Here is a 13,203-nt window from a genome sequence, read left to right as displayed (position 1 = left end):
GGGTGCTGTTATATTAAAAGGTAAGTAATACATTTAGTTTTGCTTTTTGATTTGTGTTTGGTAAATTGAAGTAAGTGCTTGCAGTTACGGAGCTAGGATCATCTGTATATTTAAACCTGCAACATAAAACCAGTTTTGTATTATGTGTAATCCAGTAGCTACGGAGTTCGTACATTGACCAGAATACGAATTCAAATATATTTAATTTGTTTTACATAACAATATCTGCATAACTACAGATGGAATGCCTAAAAAAATGAACAGAAGCAACTACAGTATCTAGACAGAACTGAGACACAAAAGGGGAAAAATGAGGAAAAGGATGTGAAAGAAAAAAGAGCTACTGGTAAGAGGAAAAAATAAAGCCATTTCTTCAAAATATATGTGGACATTTCGAAAGATTACAAAATAATGAAACTAAGAGAAAAAATAGTGGACAAAATCTATATAACAAGTACAGGAAAGAATGTAACAAAGATGGGCACACCTTAACGAGGAGACAGAAGCAATTTAAGGAAATTTGAGCCAGGATATTTTGTTGTAGAGTAGTTATAAATCTACTGAGACCTATGACAAAGAGTATAGAAGAAGTACAGAAGAAGTAGAGAGGCACTGAAACAGAAAGAATGAGTTGAGAACGTAGTTGATAAGGTCTTTGCTTTGAAGAGGAAGCTTTTCATTTTGATTATAGACTGTTGATAAAATGGTGTTGTGAATGAGGAGAAAAAATACAGAAAAAAAGTTTAGTGAATAGACGTAACTTTAGTAAGGGCCATATCTATCCCAGCCCGTCTGCGCCCGTCAGCGCTGAGGAAGCGCCAGGGGCCAGGAAGGCTGTCCCCAACTCTACATTTCTAAATGATTGTGAGTTATACTCCCTCGCCACTCTACTCTCGCTCAGGCCACCCTCGTTACCATGTCACCATACGAGATTACCATCCCCATATAATGTCACTTGTGGCTGTATCACCCGACTTCCTCGGGGAGCCACACGTGGGTCCAAAAATCATCGGATCAGGACATTGACAGATAAGGGGTTAGACAACCTGGTAATGGAGCCTGGCTTTCTCATGAAGGCCAGGTCCCTGGTCAAAAACAATGTAGCTTTTAAGGAGTTTGTATTACTAAGGGAACGCCCTTGGGTTTTTATAACTGAAACCTGGGGTGCGGGTACTGCCGGTCCTGATCTGGTTGATGCTATCCCCAATGGCTATACACTGGTTAGAATGGACCGAGAAGGGCGTAGAGGTGGGGGTCTGGGAATTCTATGTAGAGATGGATTCACGTGTCGTATAGATCCACTCTCGTCCCCCCCAGAAACATTTTAAGCTCTTTATTTCTCCATACAGTTTGCCCCCACTTCTTCCTTCTCTGGCATTCCCTGCTATAGGCACTTGAAATGTTAGAGCCTTTTACTAATAGGCCTAATATAACTTTCCTGGGTGACTTTAATTGTCATCTAGAGAAGACAGAGGATTCGGACACGATTGCTCTTATGGAAAATCTGAACGCATGTGGGTTGAGCCAACTGGTAGATGGTCCTACGCACCTTGCTGGTCATACTTTAGACGGTATTTTTTCCAACGGTAACATGTTGAGGACCGGAACGCCGATCCCTTTAACTTGGTCAGATCATTGGGCCGTTCCTTTCCGTCTAATTACACCTTCCTCTACCATGACCTCTAAAAATAGCAACTCATGGGAAACCAGAAGAAATTATAAAGAGGTGAACAATAGTTCAATAGCCCCTTTTCTGGCAGAAGGCAACTTTTCCCTCTTGCCTGATGCTAATGCTGCTGCTCTTAGCCTGTCCAGTGCATTAAGCACAGCTATGGATACTCTAGCAACCCCCAAAAAACCACTATTCTGCTAGGAAGAGCCCCTCTGCCCCCTGGTACTCTGAACGATTGAGATTGTTGCAGCAGAAATGCTGACAAAAAGAAAGAGCCTGGCTCGCCCAACCTAACGCCCCCGAGAAGAGCCAGCATAAACAGGCCCTAAAAGACCACAAAAGGGCGATAATAGAGGAGCAAAAGACCTACTTCAGTAACACCACTGCCTCGTTGAAATCTTCAAGAGAGCTCTTCAAATTTCCCGACTCCTTATCCTCACCTAAAACCCCTAATTCAGTGGTGGAGACACAGTCGCTATGTGATAGCATTGCTAAATTTTTTCCACACTAAAATAGCAGACATACATACTGCCCTTGAAACTCTAAATTTGGAGTTGAACACTCGGCCAACATCAACCTCATCTTTAACTCATTTCCCAGTCAGGTTTGAGGTCTCGGAAGCAAGTCCCTGCTCCTGTTTGACATACTTTCCTCTGATGTCACTGTTACAGCTTATTAACCTCCTTGACGCTACTAAGTCCTGTTCCCCCTTGGACCCTTGCCCTTTAAAAACTCTTAAGGCTTGCAGAGAGGCTGTTCTTCCTTCCCTACTGGAGATTATGAATATGTCCATCACCGAAGAGCTTTTTCCCGTAGCCTGGAAGACCACAGTAGTTAAACCCCTGCTGAAAAAGGCTTCCTTGAATGCCGAAGTCCTGAAAAATTTCGGGCCAATCTCTTTACTTCCGGCCCGGCTAAAATACTCAAAGCCCATCTCAATCGCCACTTGTCCCTATATCTGGAGAGGTAGAATCTGTTGGATGTTTCTCAGCATGGGTTCCGTGCGGCCCATAGTACAGAAACGGCCATCATGGTGGTAGTCAACAACATCAGAGCGGAAGTTGACAAAGGTCAAACCGCTCTACTGGTGTTGTTGGACCTAACAGCAGCTTTCGACACCCTGTCCCCTTCAATCCTGGTAGACAGGTTGAGGGCGATAGGGGTCGAGGACAACACTCTGAATCTCCTTTCCTCTTTTCTGCATCAGAGACAGCAGAGAGTGAAATTGGGAAAATGTCTGTCTCCCTCCCAGGCGGTGCAATGTGGGGTCCCACAGGGCTCGGCTCTGAGCCCCGTATTATTTAACATCTATCTGACCCCTCTTGCTAAAATTATAAGATCCTTTGGGTATCAGGTACTTTCATATGCCGATGATACTCAGATCATTGTCTCTACTTCCTGACCTACACAAGACTCTGCCCCCAAATTTAGAGCGTGTATGGAAGAGGTGTCGCTATGGATGATACGTAACCATCTTGAGCTAAACGGAGAGAAGACTGAGGTCTTGGTCTTTGGTGGGAGCCATGAAGTGTGGAATGATGACTGGTGACCCGTCTCACTAGGGGAATGTCCCCAACCGGTACAAGCAGCCAGGAATTTAGGTGTCATAATTGACCCTGCCCTCTCTTTCGACCGTCAGGTCAATAAAACAGTGGCCACATGCTGTACTATCATTCGGACATTAAAAAAGATCGCCACCCTATCTGTCCCCTGAGGCACGTAAGCAGTCAACGGTCCCCCTGGTATCTTCTAGGCTCGACTATTGTAACGCGCTGTATGGTGGTATTAATAAGAAATTCAGTCAGCGACTTCAGGGGGTTCAAAACGCCGCCGCTAGGCTGGTTCTCAATCTGTCCAGGCGCTCATCTGCCACCAAGGCGAGAAAAGACCTTCACTGGCTGTAATTCAGACCAGAATTTCTTTTAAACTCCTCTGTCTGGCTCACAGGGCTATATTTGGACCAGGGTCTGAAGGGATTAAATCTTTAGTCAGCCCCTATATCCCCAACAGACCCCTTCGCTCATCCACTAAAAACCTGCTCACCGTCCCTAGATTCAATAAGGTGAGATGGGAAGGAAGAGCGTTTTCCTTCTTGGTGCCCAAATTGTGGAACACGCTCCCGCCTGAACTTTCTAGCCAACCCTCACTGGTGATTTTTTGTAAACTTTTGAAGACATGGCTCTTTGCCCTTGCTTATTAATTATTAACTATTAATATATCACCTTCCTGTTTTGCTGTAACTATCTGTCTGTTATCTACAGCTTGATGCCCTTTGGGGTTGAGTTATGCGCATTATAAGACACCCATTCATTCATTCATTCATTCATTCATTCATCTATCAACCAAATTTTTTGTCGCAAATGCTGCGATTCGCAAAAAACAGTGTTTGCGGTAAAAAATTCGCTATTTCCTATGTATGAGGCACAATCTCATCGCAAAAGTAGAAATTGCAAATATAGCAATTTCTTAAGATGCGAAAACCAGAATTCTGCGAATTCCCTAGCAATTTCTTAGTTTGCGATTTTCTCAGATTGCGAAAATCGCATTCGGGAAATCGCAAATTAAGAAATTGATATGCAATATATGAAAAAATCCCAAATAGCGATTTGATGAAATTAGCAATTAAGAGAATCACAATTAACACCAAGTATGACCAGGTGGTAACCAGGTGCAATCTATTTAAGGAGTCCCACAATGCAACAGATTTTTTACACAATGGCTGGGCTGTATGTGATAGCCAGGAGACTGCCACTCAGAACTGCTGCACAGAGGAGGAGACGCCAGGAAAGGATATTCCGTGTGCGCATTACCCTGTTCCAGCGGACTGAGGAGGACATCCATACACACTACAGGCTGGATGAAGAGAGCATCCTTGATTTAATTGAGGAACTCAAACCTTCTTCTTGAACACCCCACACGCAGGACACACATCATCCCCATCCAGGTCCTGTGCTCACTGCACCTCTTGGCATCAGGTAGCTTCCAGGGGGTGATAGCCTCAGTAGGAGGGGTGCCACTGAGTGCATTGTCGTGTTTTTTACATGCGTTCCTTGATGCCATGGTTCAGAGGCTCCCCACCACATCCACTTCCCCTGTACCCCATAGGCACTAGACCAGACCAAGCAGGAGTTCTATTAAATAGCACAATTCCATCACGTCATTGGATGCATCGATGGAACACATGTCGTCATATCCCCCCCTCCCAGAATAAGTATTTGTTCAGGAATCGCAAGTCATACCATTCCCTGAATATACAAGTGGTGTGTGATGCAAAGCACATTATCACTGACATTGTAGCTAAATACCCAGGCAGCACCCAGGTCTCATTCATCTTTTGCCACAACGGGATCCACCGTCAACTCACTAATGAGGAGTTTGGAGAGGGCTATCTTCTAGGTAGTTGCATATGAAACAGTGACATAATAGTAAAGCACAGCAGTGGCAGGACAGTGGGCAATCTATTTCCTCTTGCCTCACAGGTGACAGTGCGTAGCAGTCCTGGACTTCATATTGACCCCATACCTAAATCCTGCAAACGCAAGGGAGCGGAGGTACTTCCCACACTGCCACCCACAGTACCATTGAGCGGACCTTTGGCATACTCAAGAGCCATTTCGAATGCATGCATAAGAGTGGGGGAGCACTGCAATACAGCCCTGAGACCCACTGCAAGATCGTGGTTGTTTGTGCCATGCTGTATAACATCGCCACTCGGAAAGGCACCCCAGTGGAGTTCAGCGATTCTGACACATCAGATAAGGGGGGCCCAGCCCCAGGATGCAGGCCAACCGGTGTGATTGGAGCGGCAGCCGGGCGACAGAGGTGGGATGACATAACACAGAACTATTTCTAGGTGAGAAATGATGACACAATGCTATATATTCAGGATAATCTGTGTTTAATATCCTTTAACTCAGGATTAAAAATATCACACAGCCTGAGTGGCACACAATGTGGATAGTAGTATTATGGACATGTTTGATTCACAGTGCAAAAAACAATAAATTGTCAATGTTCTCTTTGTGCAATTGTTTGATCCACCCATTGCCATTAATATGTCCTGGAATCTCAAAGGTGGCACTGACGTCCTATTGCTCTGCGCCCGAGTGCACATTCCCCTCATCAGTGGCATCTGCAGCCCGGCCATGACGCTCACTACGGCACCTGTCCTGTTGGGGGGGTTGAGTGCGGCTGCAACGGCTAGATTGGTCCTCCTCTGGGGAACTAAGAACTCCTGTCCCACCTGTTGCAACAGTACGCAGCTGATCCACAGCACATCTGACCTGTAGTAATCTCTGGCCATGTCCTGACTGCTGTGTGCAACCTCCCGCTGCATGAGAATCCTGCACCAGGACTGGTTAGAGGTGGCTGAGGCCAGTCGGTTAACAGCCCTTGTGAAGAGTTCAAGGCATGTGTGGAGCGCTGAGTTTCACAGCACCTAGCAGCACGGTCCACTCATATCTCCACACAGAGTGCCTCCATCCCCCCACATTGCCCCTGAAGCCCACCCTAAGCTATCTTTGAATTTGCTCTCCCTTGCAGGAGAAGTGCCTGAAGCATGTTTCCCTCGAGGCCGCAGAACACTGACTCCCCTCCTGCCGCAGATGTACCTGGGGATGGACGGGCCCTGCACCTGGATGGAATGGCTGGTGTTGGACTTTGCTTTGCACATGGTCTGGATTGTGGCACAGACTGTCCTTGGACTTCATTGGCTCTGTCATCTGTGTCACAGAGTTCGTCCTCCAGCAGTGGCAATGGAGCCACTGCAATGCGCCGGGAGCATTTGGGTGAGGTAACTGGGCTGCCCTCCTCCTCCACTTGCCCTGGTACTGCTGCGCTGTGGGACTCTTCCTCCCATCCAGTCCTCCGGCCCTGTGTTTCTTGTGGTGCTGTGGACATAAATGCACACATTAATTTACTGTCCACTATTTGGTTTATTACGTGGGTCCTGACTGTTTGTATTACGCCTTCACTCATACACACATACTGCTTGAGCCTAGCTGGTTTTCACTGTTACACTGTTTGTTTGATGTGGCTACATCACCCATAATGCATTGCTGTGGTTGTGTGCGTGCCTGCACTGGATTGGCATCTGTGATGAGTGCCTGGGTCTCTCATGGGGGTGGGGGTTGGGTAGGTTGGTATCAGGGGTGTGATGGCATACTTCTTACCTTGTCTTGGTCCTGGTAGGTCGGAGCTGTCGAGGTCAGCCACCACGCCACTCACACTCTCCAGTAATAGAGTACCCTCCACCAATTCCTCCATTGGCGTGGAAGCGGGGGCAGTGGATGTCCCTCCACCAGTCTCTTTTGCCTCCTGCAGTCTGGCAGCAAACCCTTTCCTTCGAACACTGGCGCAAATTGAACAAGCGTTTTCTCAATTCCTTGATGCTGCAGTGGGTGACGTCTATTGCATTGACCTTTTCTTGGATCTCCGCCCATATTCTCCTTTTCCAGTTCTCTGGCACTCTGAGTGATTTTTCCCAAATAGAAGCTCATGGCTCTGCACCATCTCCTGGATGAGCACCTCCTGCTCAATTTCTGAAAACAGCTTTTTTCTCTTTCTTTGGCTTTCATCCTGCTGCTGCTCCTGTGTAGCCATTTCTCCACTCTCTGTTGCACTGCACTGGTGCCTCAGCCCTCCTTCCAGCCTCTCACTCTGAATTTGGAACTCAGGTGCAGCATGGGTGTCACACTTCCTGGTTGTGATGTCATCAAGCTGCACCTGAGTTTCAGATTCCCTGTTTTGCGAATCCTTATTTGCGACTTGGCAAAATCTGCGAATTTTAACTTAAGGAATCGCAAAACGGGTAATCGCATAAAAATCTGCGATTTTTAAGAAATTGCTATTTATTAGTGATTTATTGTTCACATACCGATTTGTGATTCTCAAAATGCGATTCGCTAAGAATCGCAATTTGGGAATCACAAATTCAATTTTCATACATATGGCCCATACATCTTTTAATGGAGAATGCATACATACTTCTAGAACAGAGTCTTTCTTTAATGAAGAAATGTATATCCATGATAACAGATTAGTTCAAGTTATTGATTAAAGAGGACGGTGTTATGAAATGAAGAATGGCACTCCAATTGCGAAAGAGGAGATGGTACCTACAAATGTATAACAATTTATTGGAGAACAGGTACAAGGAAGGCAAAGTTTAGAAATGGGATTGCAGTAGTATTCAACAGCATTCCATTTCTACATATCTTTCCAGGTTGAAGTTCCAAACACAAAATAAGTACTTTACAAGGATTGTATCCTTGCAATATCTTAAAGCATACAAATTTGCTGTTTATCAAACAAAGATTACCAAAGCACCTTTCAAAATATAAGAATGTTAGCTGTACACCATTGAACAATTCGAACTTTAGTTAGGAGGCTGTACTATGTGAAAACTCATGTTTTATGTTTAGGAAAAATGAATAGAGCACGTTTGCATGGTACTGTGTCAGACGTAGAAAGAGTTTGTGATGCTGTGCAGTTTTGTTTCTTTGGTCCTGAGCAGGATTTATGTTTAGGAAAAATGAATAGAGCACTTTTGCATGGTACTGTCTCAGACGTAGAAAAGGTTTGTAATGATGTGCAATTTTGTTTCTTTGGCCCTGAGCAGGATTCTAGGGAAATGAAGAATTATTAAGAGGAGGAGTTGAAGAACAGGATACAGTTATTACAGTTGATAGTTTTGAAAAAGAGATTACAAAACTTAACACAGTGTGGTCCCAAAAACCATAGAGTATGTTTGTATATATTGTTTATGCACTCACTAGAAGATTCAAACACAGACTGTTGACTTGTATTTAAAAAGTGAAAAAGTAAATACTGATAACTTGCTAGCTGTGAATTTATTTTTAAAGGAATGCTTGAACTTGTCCATACGTCAAGTTACATGTAACTAGTGTTACAGTAAATCAGAAGATAATAAAATGAACAACGCATGGATATTAGATACTCATTCTGTAAGATAATAAAATGTCTGCTAATGTAGAAAAACTATGAAGGGCCAAAAGGGCCAAAAATAAATAATAAAACAACATTTATGATTCTGTGCAGGATTGCGAAGGGCTGTTATCGACTGCTCTCCAGCACTCTCTATATCTCCACAATCCATGCAGTATGATGCCATCCGGGAAAACTGTGGAGCCAAATCTTGAAGTTGAGATTGGACCTCTGATAGGACTCTCTGCCATAAGGTTGTTATGGCTGCGATTGAATTTGAGGGTCCTTCTGCCTTGCGTTGCCTTCTTATTGCTTTTACACTTTTGCATGTTTTTCGATGGTAAATCATCGACATAGTCTTGCAAGAATATGTTTTATTTCTACCCCTTGACAATGTCTTGTGACATATTGTGCATTGCGCAAATCTGCGTACTATGAACTTCTCTTAAAGAATGTTCAAAATAGATAAAAGGGTGTGTCCTTCTTATTCTTTTAGTTGAGAAGTGTATTATCCGATGATATTCCTTTATTTCCCAGTGACATGATTTTCTGTTTTGTTTTCACATTTTATTTTTTAGTGGATTTGTAAAGTTTTAAAAGTTTTTGTTCTTTTTTATAGTAACAAAAATGGCAACTGAGTGGGGAGGAATTCGACAAATGTGCATTGAGAAATGTGCAAAAAATATAAAAGGGGAAAAATTAGCAATTATGATTTTTTGCAGCATTGCGAATAGCTGTAACACAATGCTCACCAGAACTTATAACAACACTACAGTCCATGCAATACATGGCCATTCTTGAAACCTCCGGAGCCATATCTGTTGTAGTAGACTGTACCTCTGAAGGGACTTTCTGTCTGGGAAGTGTTGCTGCTGCCGCTGATATAGATGGTTTTCCGGATTCTCTCTGCCAGATCGCCAGTCGTAGATGTTTTCTAAGATAGGTTTTAAAATTGTATGACTTGAACATCTTCCCACATGAATATTTTTGTTTGTCCCTCTAGAGAGGGTCTTGTCAAAGATTGTGCATTGCACTAGTTTTGCAGCAATTTTTGATTCCCACTGAGATTGGGTAACAAATCAATTAGTAGTTTGAGGGTGTTTGGTTGGTATATTCTATTCGCGAGTTCAGATGTTCAAAATTATCTTTCGAAATTGTTGTTTTTCAGAAATGTGTTGTTAGAACAAAGTTAAAACAATATTTTGCTAAACAGCTAGACTTAAACTTTGTGTAAAATATGTATACATATAACTGTTTTGCACTTTGTCATTTGTATTCATGACTACTGATGTCATTGTGACGTACAGAGTTGCCGCGAAGAATGAAAATGCATTTTTTATGTAGTTATTTCAACACATGAATACAAAGGTGAAAGTTAAATTAATATATTACTAAATAGCTACACTGAAACTTTATGTAAAATATGTCTATATATATGTTTTACACTTTTTTAAAAACACCTGGGACTTGCAGTGTGTCCTTGGCAATTACACTCATAGAAGCACACTGGCACTACTTAAGTCCGAAAATGTCCACGGACTCGATAATTCTCGCTCCGGTGCCTACTCGATTCATGGGTTAACACTCTGCGACTCTGGGCAATAGCTTGCTTAATCTCCACAACGGTCCCTCGCGGTGGGATGTCTGGCTTTCACCTTGTAGATACCCTGCCGGGGTTATCTCACAGGGGAATACCAGGACGGGTTCCCTAAGCAAGCGCTTAGATACCGGGTCGGTGATTTGCGCTATGTAAATACATGTACACATTACAGTCACTAACCTATGCAGTGACTCACATACCCACTTTCAAAGTTTACTGAAATTCACTGAACAAAACAAAGGTTACAGGTATGTTATATTTAGGAATTAGCGTTTAAAGATCTTAGAAATTCACAGAACCAATAAAAGGTTACAGAGACGTTGTAGTTAGGAATTATAATTTTAAAAAAACCTTAGAAATTCACTGAAAAAATCAAAGATTATAGAGACATTATACTTAGGCACAAGTTTCATTTGTACCAAACCAGTAAAATTCAGCAGTTATAGTTAGCTGAGCTAATTATAACTAGCGCTCCCCGCAATGCACTGCTTATGACCTCATATATTTCATAACTCATGACATGGTCAATAACATCACTAATGTAATCATCCAATGACTGTGAGTGTTTTTTTAAAGTTAATGAATATATATATATATATATATATTCACTGAAAAAACCATAGGTTTCACACCAGTTATAGTTAGGAATTAGCATTTAAAAAACCTTTGAAATTCACTGAAAAAACCATAGGTTTCACACCAGTTATAGTTAGGAATTAGCATTTAAAAAACCTATTAAATTCACTGACAAAACCATAGATTTCACACCATTTATAGTTAGCTGGAAATTTTACTGACATAAAACCATTGAAATTCCCACGTTATAGTTAGTTGGACTCACTATAACTTGCGCGCCTGTAATGCACTGCTGATGACGTCACATATTACATCACTCATGACATGGTCAGTGACATCACTCATGACATAACTGATGACACCATCCAGTGAATGTGTGTCTTTCTGAAAAATAAATTTGTTTTATATATGTATTTGTAAAGGTCGATGGAAGAATAAATGTTTAAATAAGTGTGTAAATGGATGTTTTTTTAACATAAAATTGGTTGGGTAACTGGCTTATTACGTGTATCTTAGTGAATACATATATTAGCGAGTATTGTTTAAATATTTAAATGTTTGTATCAGTGTTTCTCTTTGTGTATAAGTGGCTGCAGGGGTTGGTGACTGACTCACTGTTTGTATGTGTTTTGAAGACAGCATATGTGCAGGACTGTATGGGTGGATGAGTGTGTATATGTGTGTGTTAGTGAGTGAATGACTGTCTCACTAGTGTCTTCATTAGTAACGACATATGTTTTAATCTAGTATATGTGAGTATTGATGTATATAAGTGAGTATAGTATATATAGTGAGAGATTGTAGAAGTTCCTGTTTAAATAAGTATGTGTTTCTATAAGTGATTGTTTAAGAGAGTAAGTATGGGTAAGTTTCCTTAGAAGTAAGGTGGTAGTGTGTGTATAAATGTATATGCAAATAAATGGATGTTCAATAGTTTATTTGCATGTGTGAGTATGTGTGTGAGTAACTTTTGGATGACTGCTGATGTGTAACAGGATGTATAGGTGTATCACTACATATGATGAGTGAGTATATATATGAGTGACTATATAGAACTGTTGGTGAATGAGTGGATGTGTATATAGATGGTGGAATTACTGAATTGGTTGTTGTTACTGGTTTGGGTATCTCCATTTTTTTGAAAATGTTTGTTTCTATTTTTGAATATGTGTTTCAAGCGTTACATTACACTGAAATTAGGTCTGTCACTCTGTCACAAGGATGGTGTCATCAGTGATGTCATGAGTGATGTCACTGACCATGTCATGAGTGATGTAATATGTGACGTCATCAGCAGTGCATTACAGGCGCGCAAGTTATAGTGAGTCCAACTAACTATAACGTGGGAATTTCAATGGTTTTATGTCAGTAAAATTTCCAGCTAACTATAAATGGTGTGAAATCTATGGTTTTGTCAGTGAATTTAATAGGTTTTTTAAATGCTAATTCCTAACTATAACTGGTGTGAAACCTATGGTTTTTTCAGTGAATTTCAAAGGTTTTTTAAATGCTAATTCCTAACTATAACTGGTGTGAAACCTATGGTTTTTTCAGTGAATTTCAAAGGTTTTTTTAATGCTAATTCCTAACTATATAAGACCTGAAAGCCCACCAGGAATCTCCAGTATGCGCCAGGGGACTGCATTGCAGAGAGGTGTAATGAAGCCACAACCCTTTTTACACCTCTCTGCAACGCAGCCCCCGTGCATGTTTGAAGAGGGGGAACTAATTCCCCGTGCATACTGGGGGCCCCTGGGGGCCAATTAGCCCACCTGGAACCTCCAGTATGCGCCAGGGGCTGCATTGCAGAGGTGTAATGAGACTATGCCCCTTGTTACACCTCTCTGCAACGCAGCCCACTGCCGCGTTTGCAGAGGGGGAACTAATTCCCCTTGCATACTGGGGGTCCCTGGGGTCAACTGGTCCACCAGGAGCCTGCAGTATGCGCGAGGGAGCTGCATTGCAGAGAAGTGTAATGAGGCCACACCCTTGTTACACCTCTCTGCAATGCAGGCCACTGGCGCGTTTGTAGAGGGGGGACTAATTCCCCTTGCATACTGGGGGTCCCTGGATCATATCTGCCCAAACACCGATATTCCGAACGATTGTAAATTACTTTTACTACTCTCTACTACTCACTCTACTATTCACTCTACTACTCTCTACTACTCACTCTCTGCTACTCTCTCTACTGCTCTCTACTACTCTCTACTACTCACTCTCTACTCTCTATTACTCACTCTCTACTCTCTACCTCTCTACCTCTCTCTTCTTCTCTCTCTACTAATCTCTACCTCTCTACCGCTACCTCTCTACCTCTCTACCTCTACACCTCTACCTCTCTACCTCTCTCTACACGCACACATATACACATATATGCATATATATATATATGCATATGCATTTATAT

This window comes from Lissotriton vulgaris, chromosome 4_1 (genome assembly GCF_964263255.1).
Source record: "Lissotriton vulgaris chromosome 4_1, aLisVul1.2, whole genome shotgun sequence".
Classification (NCBI taxonomy): Eukaryota; Metazoa; Chordata; class Amphibia; order Caudata; family Salamandridae; genus Lissotriton; species Lissotriton vulgaris.
This window is presented reverse-complemented; position numbering follows the sequence as displayed.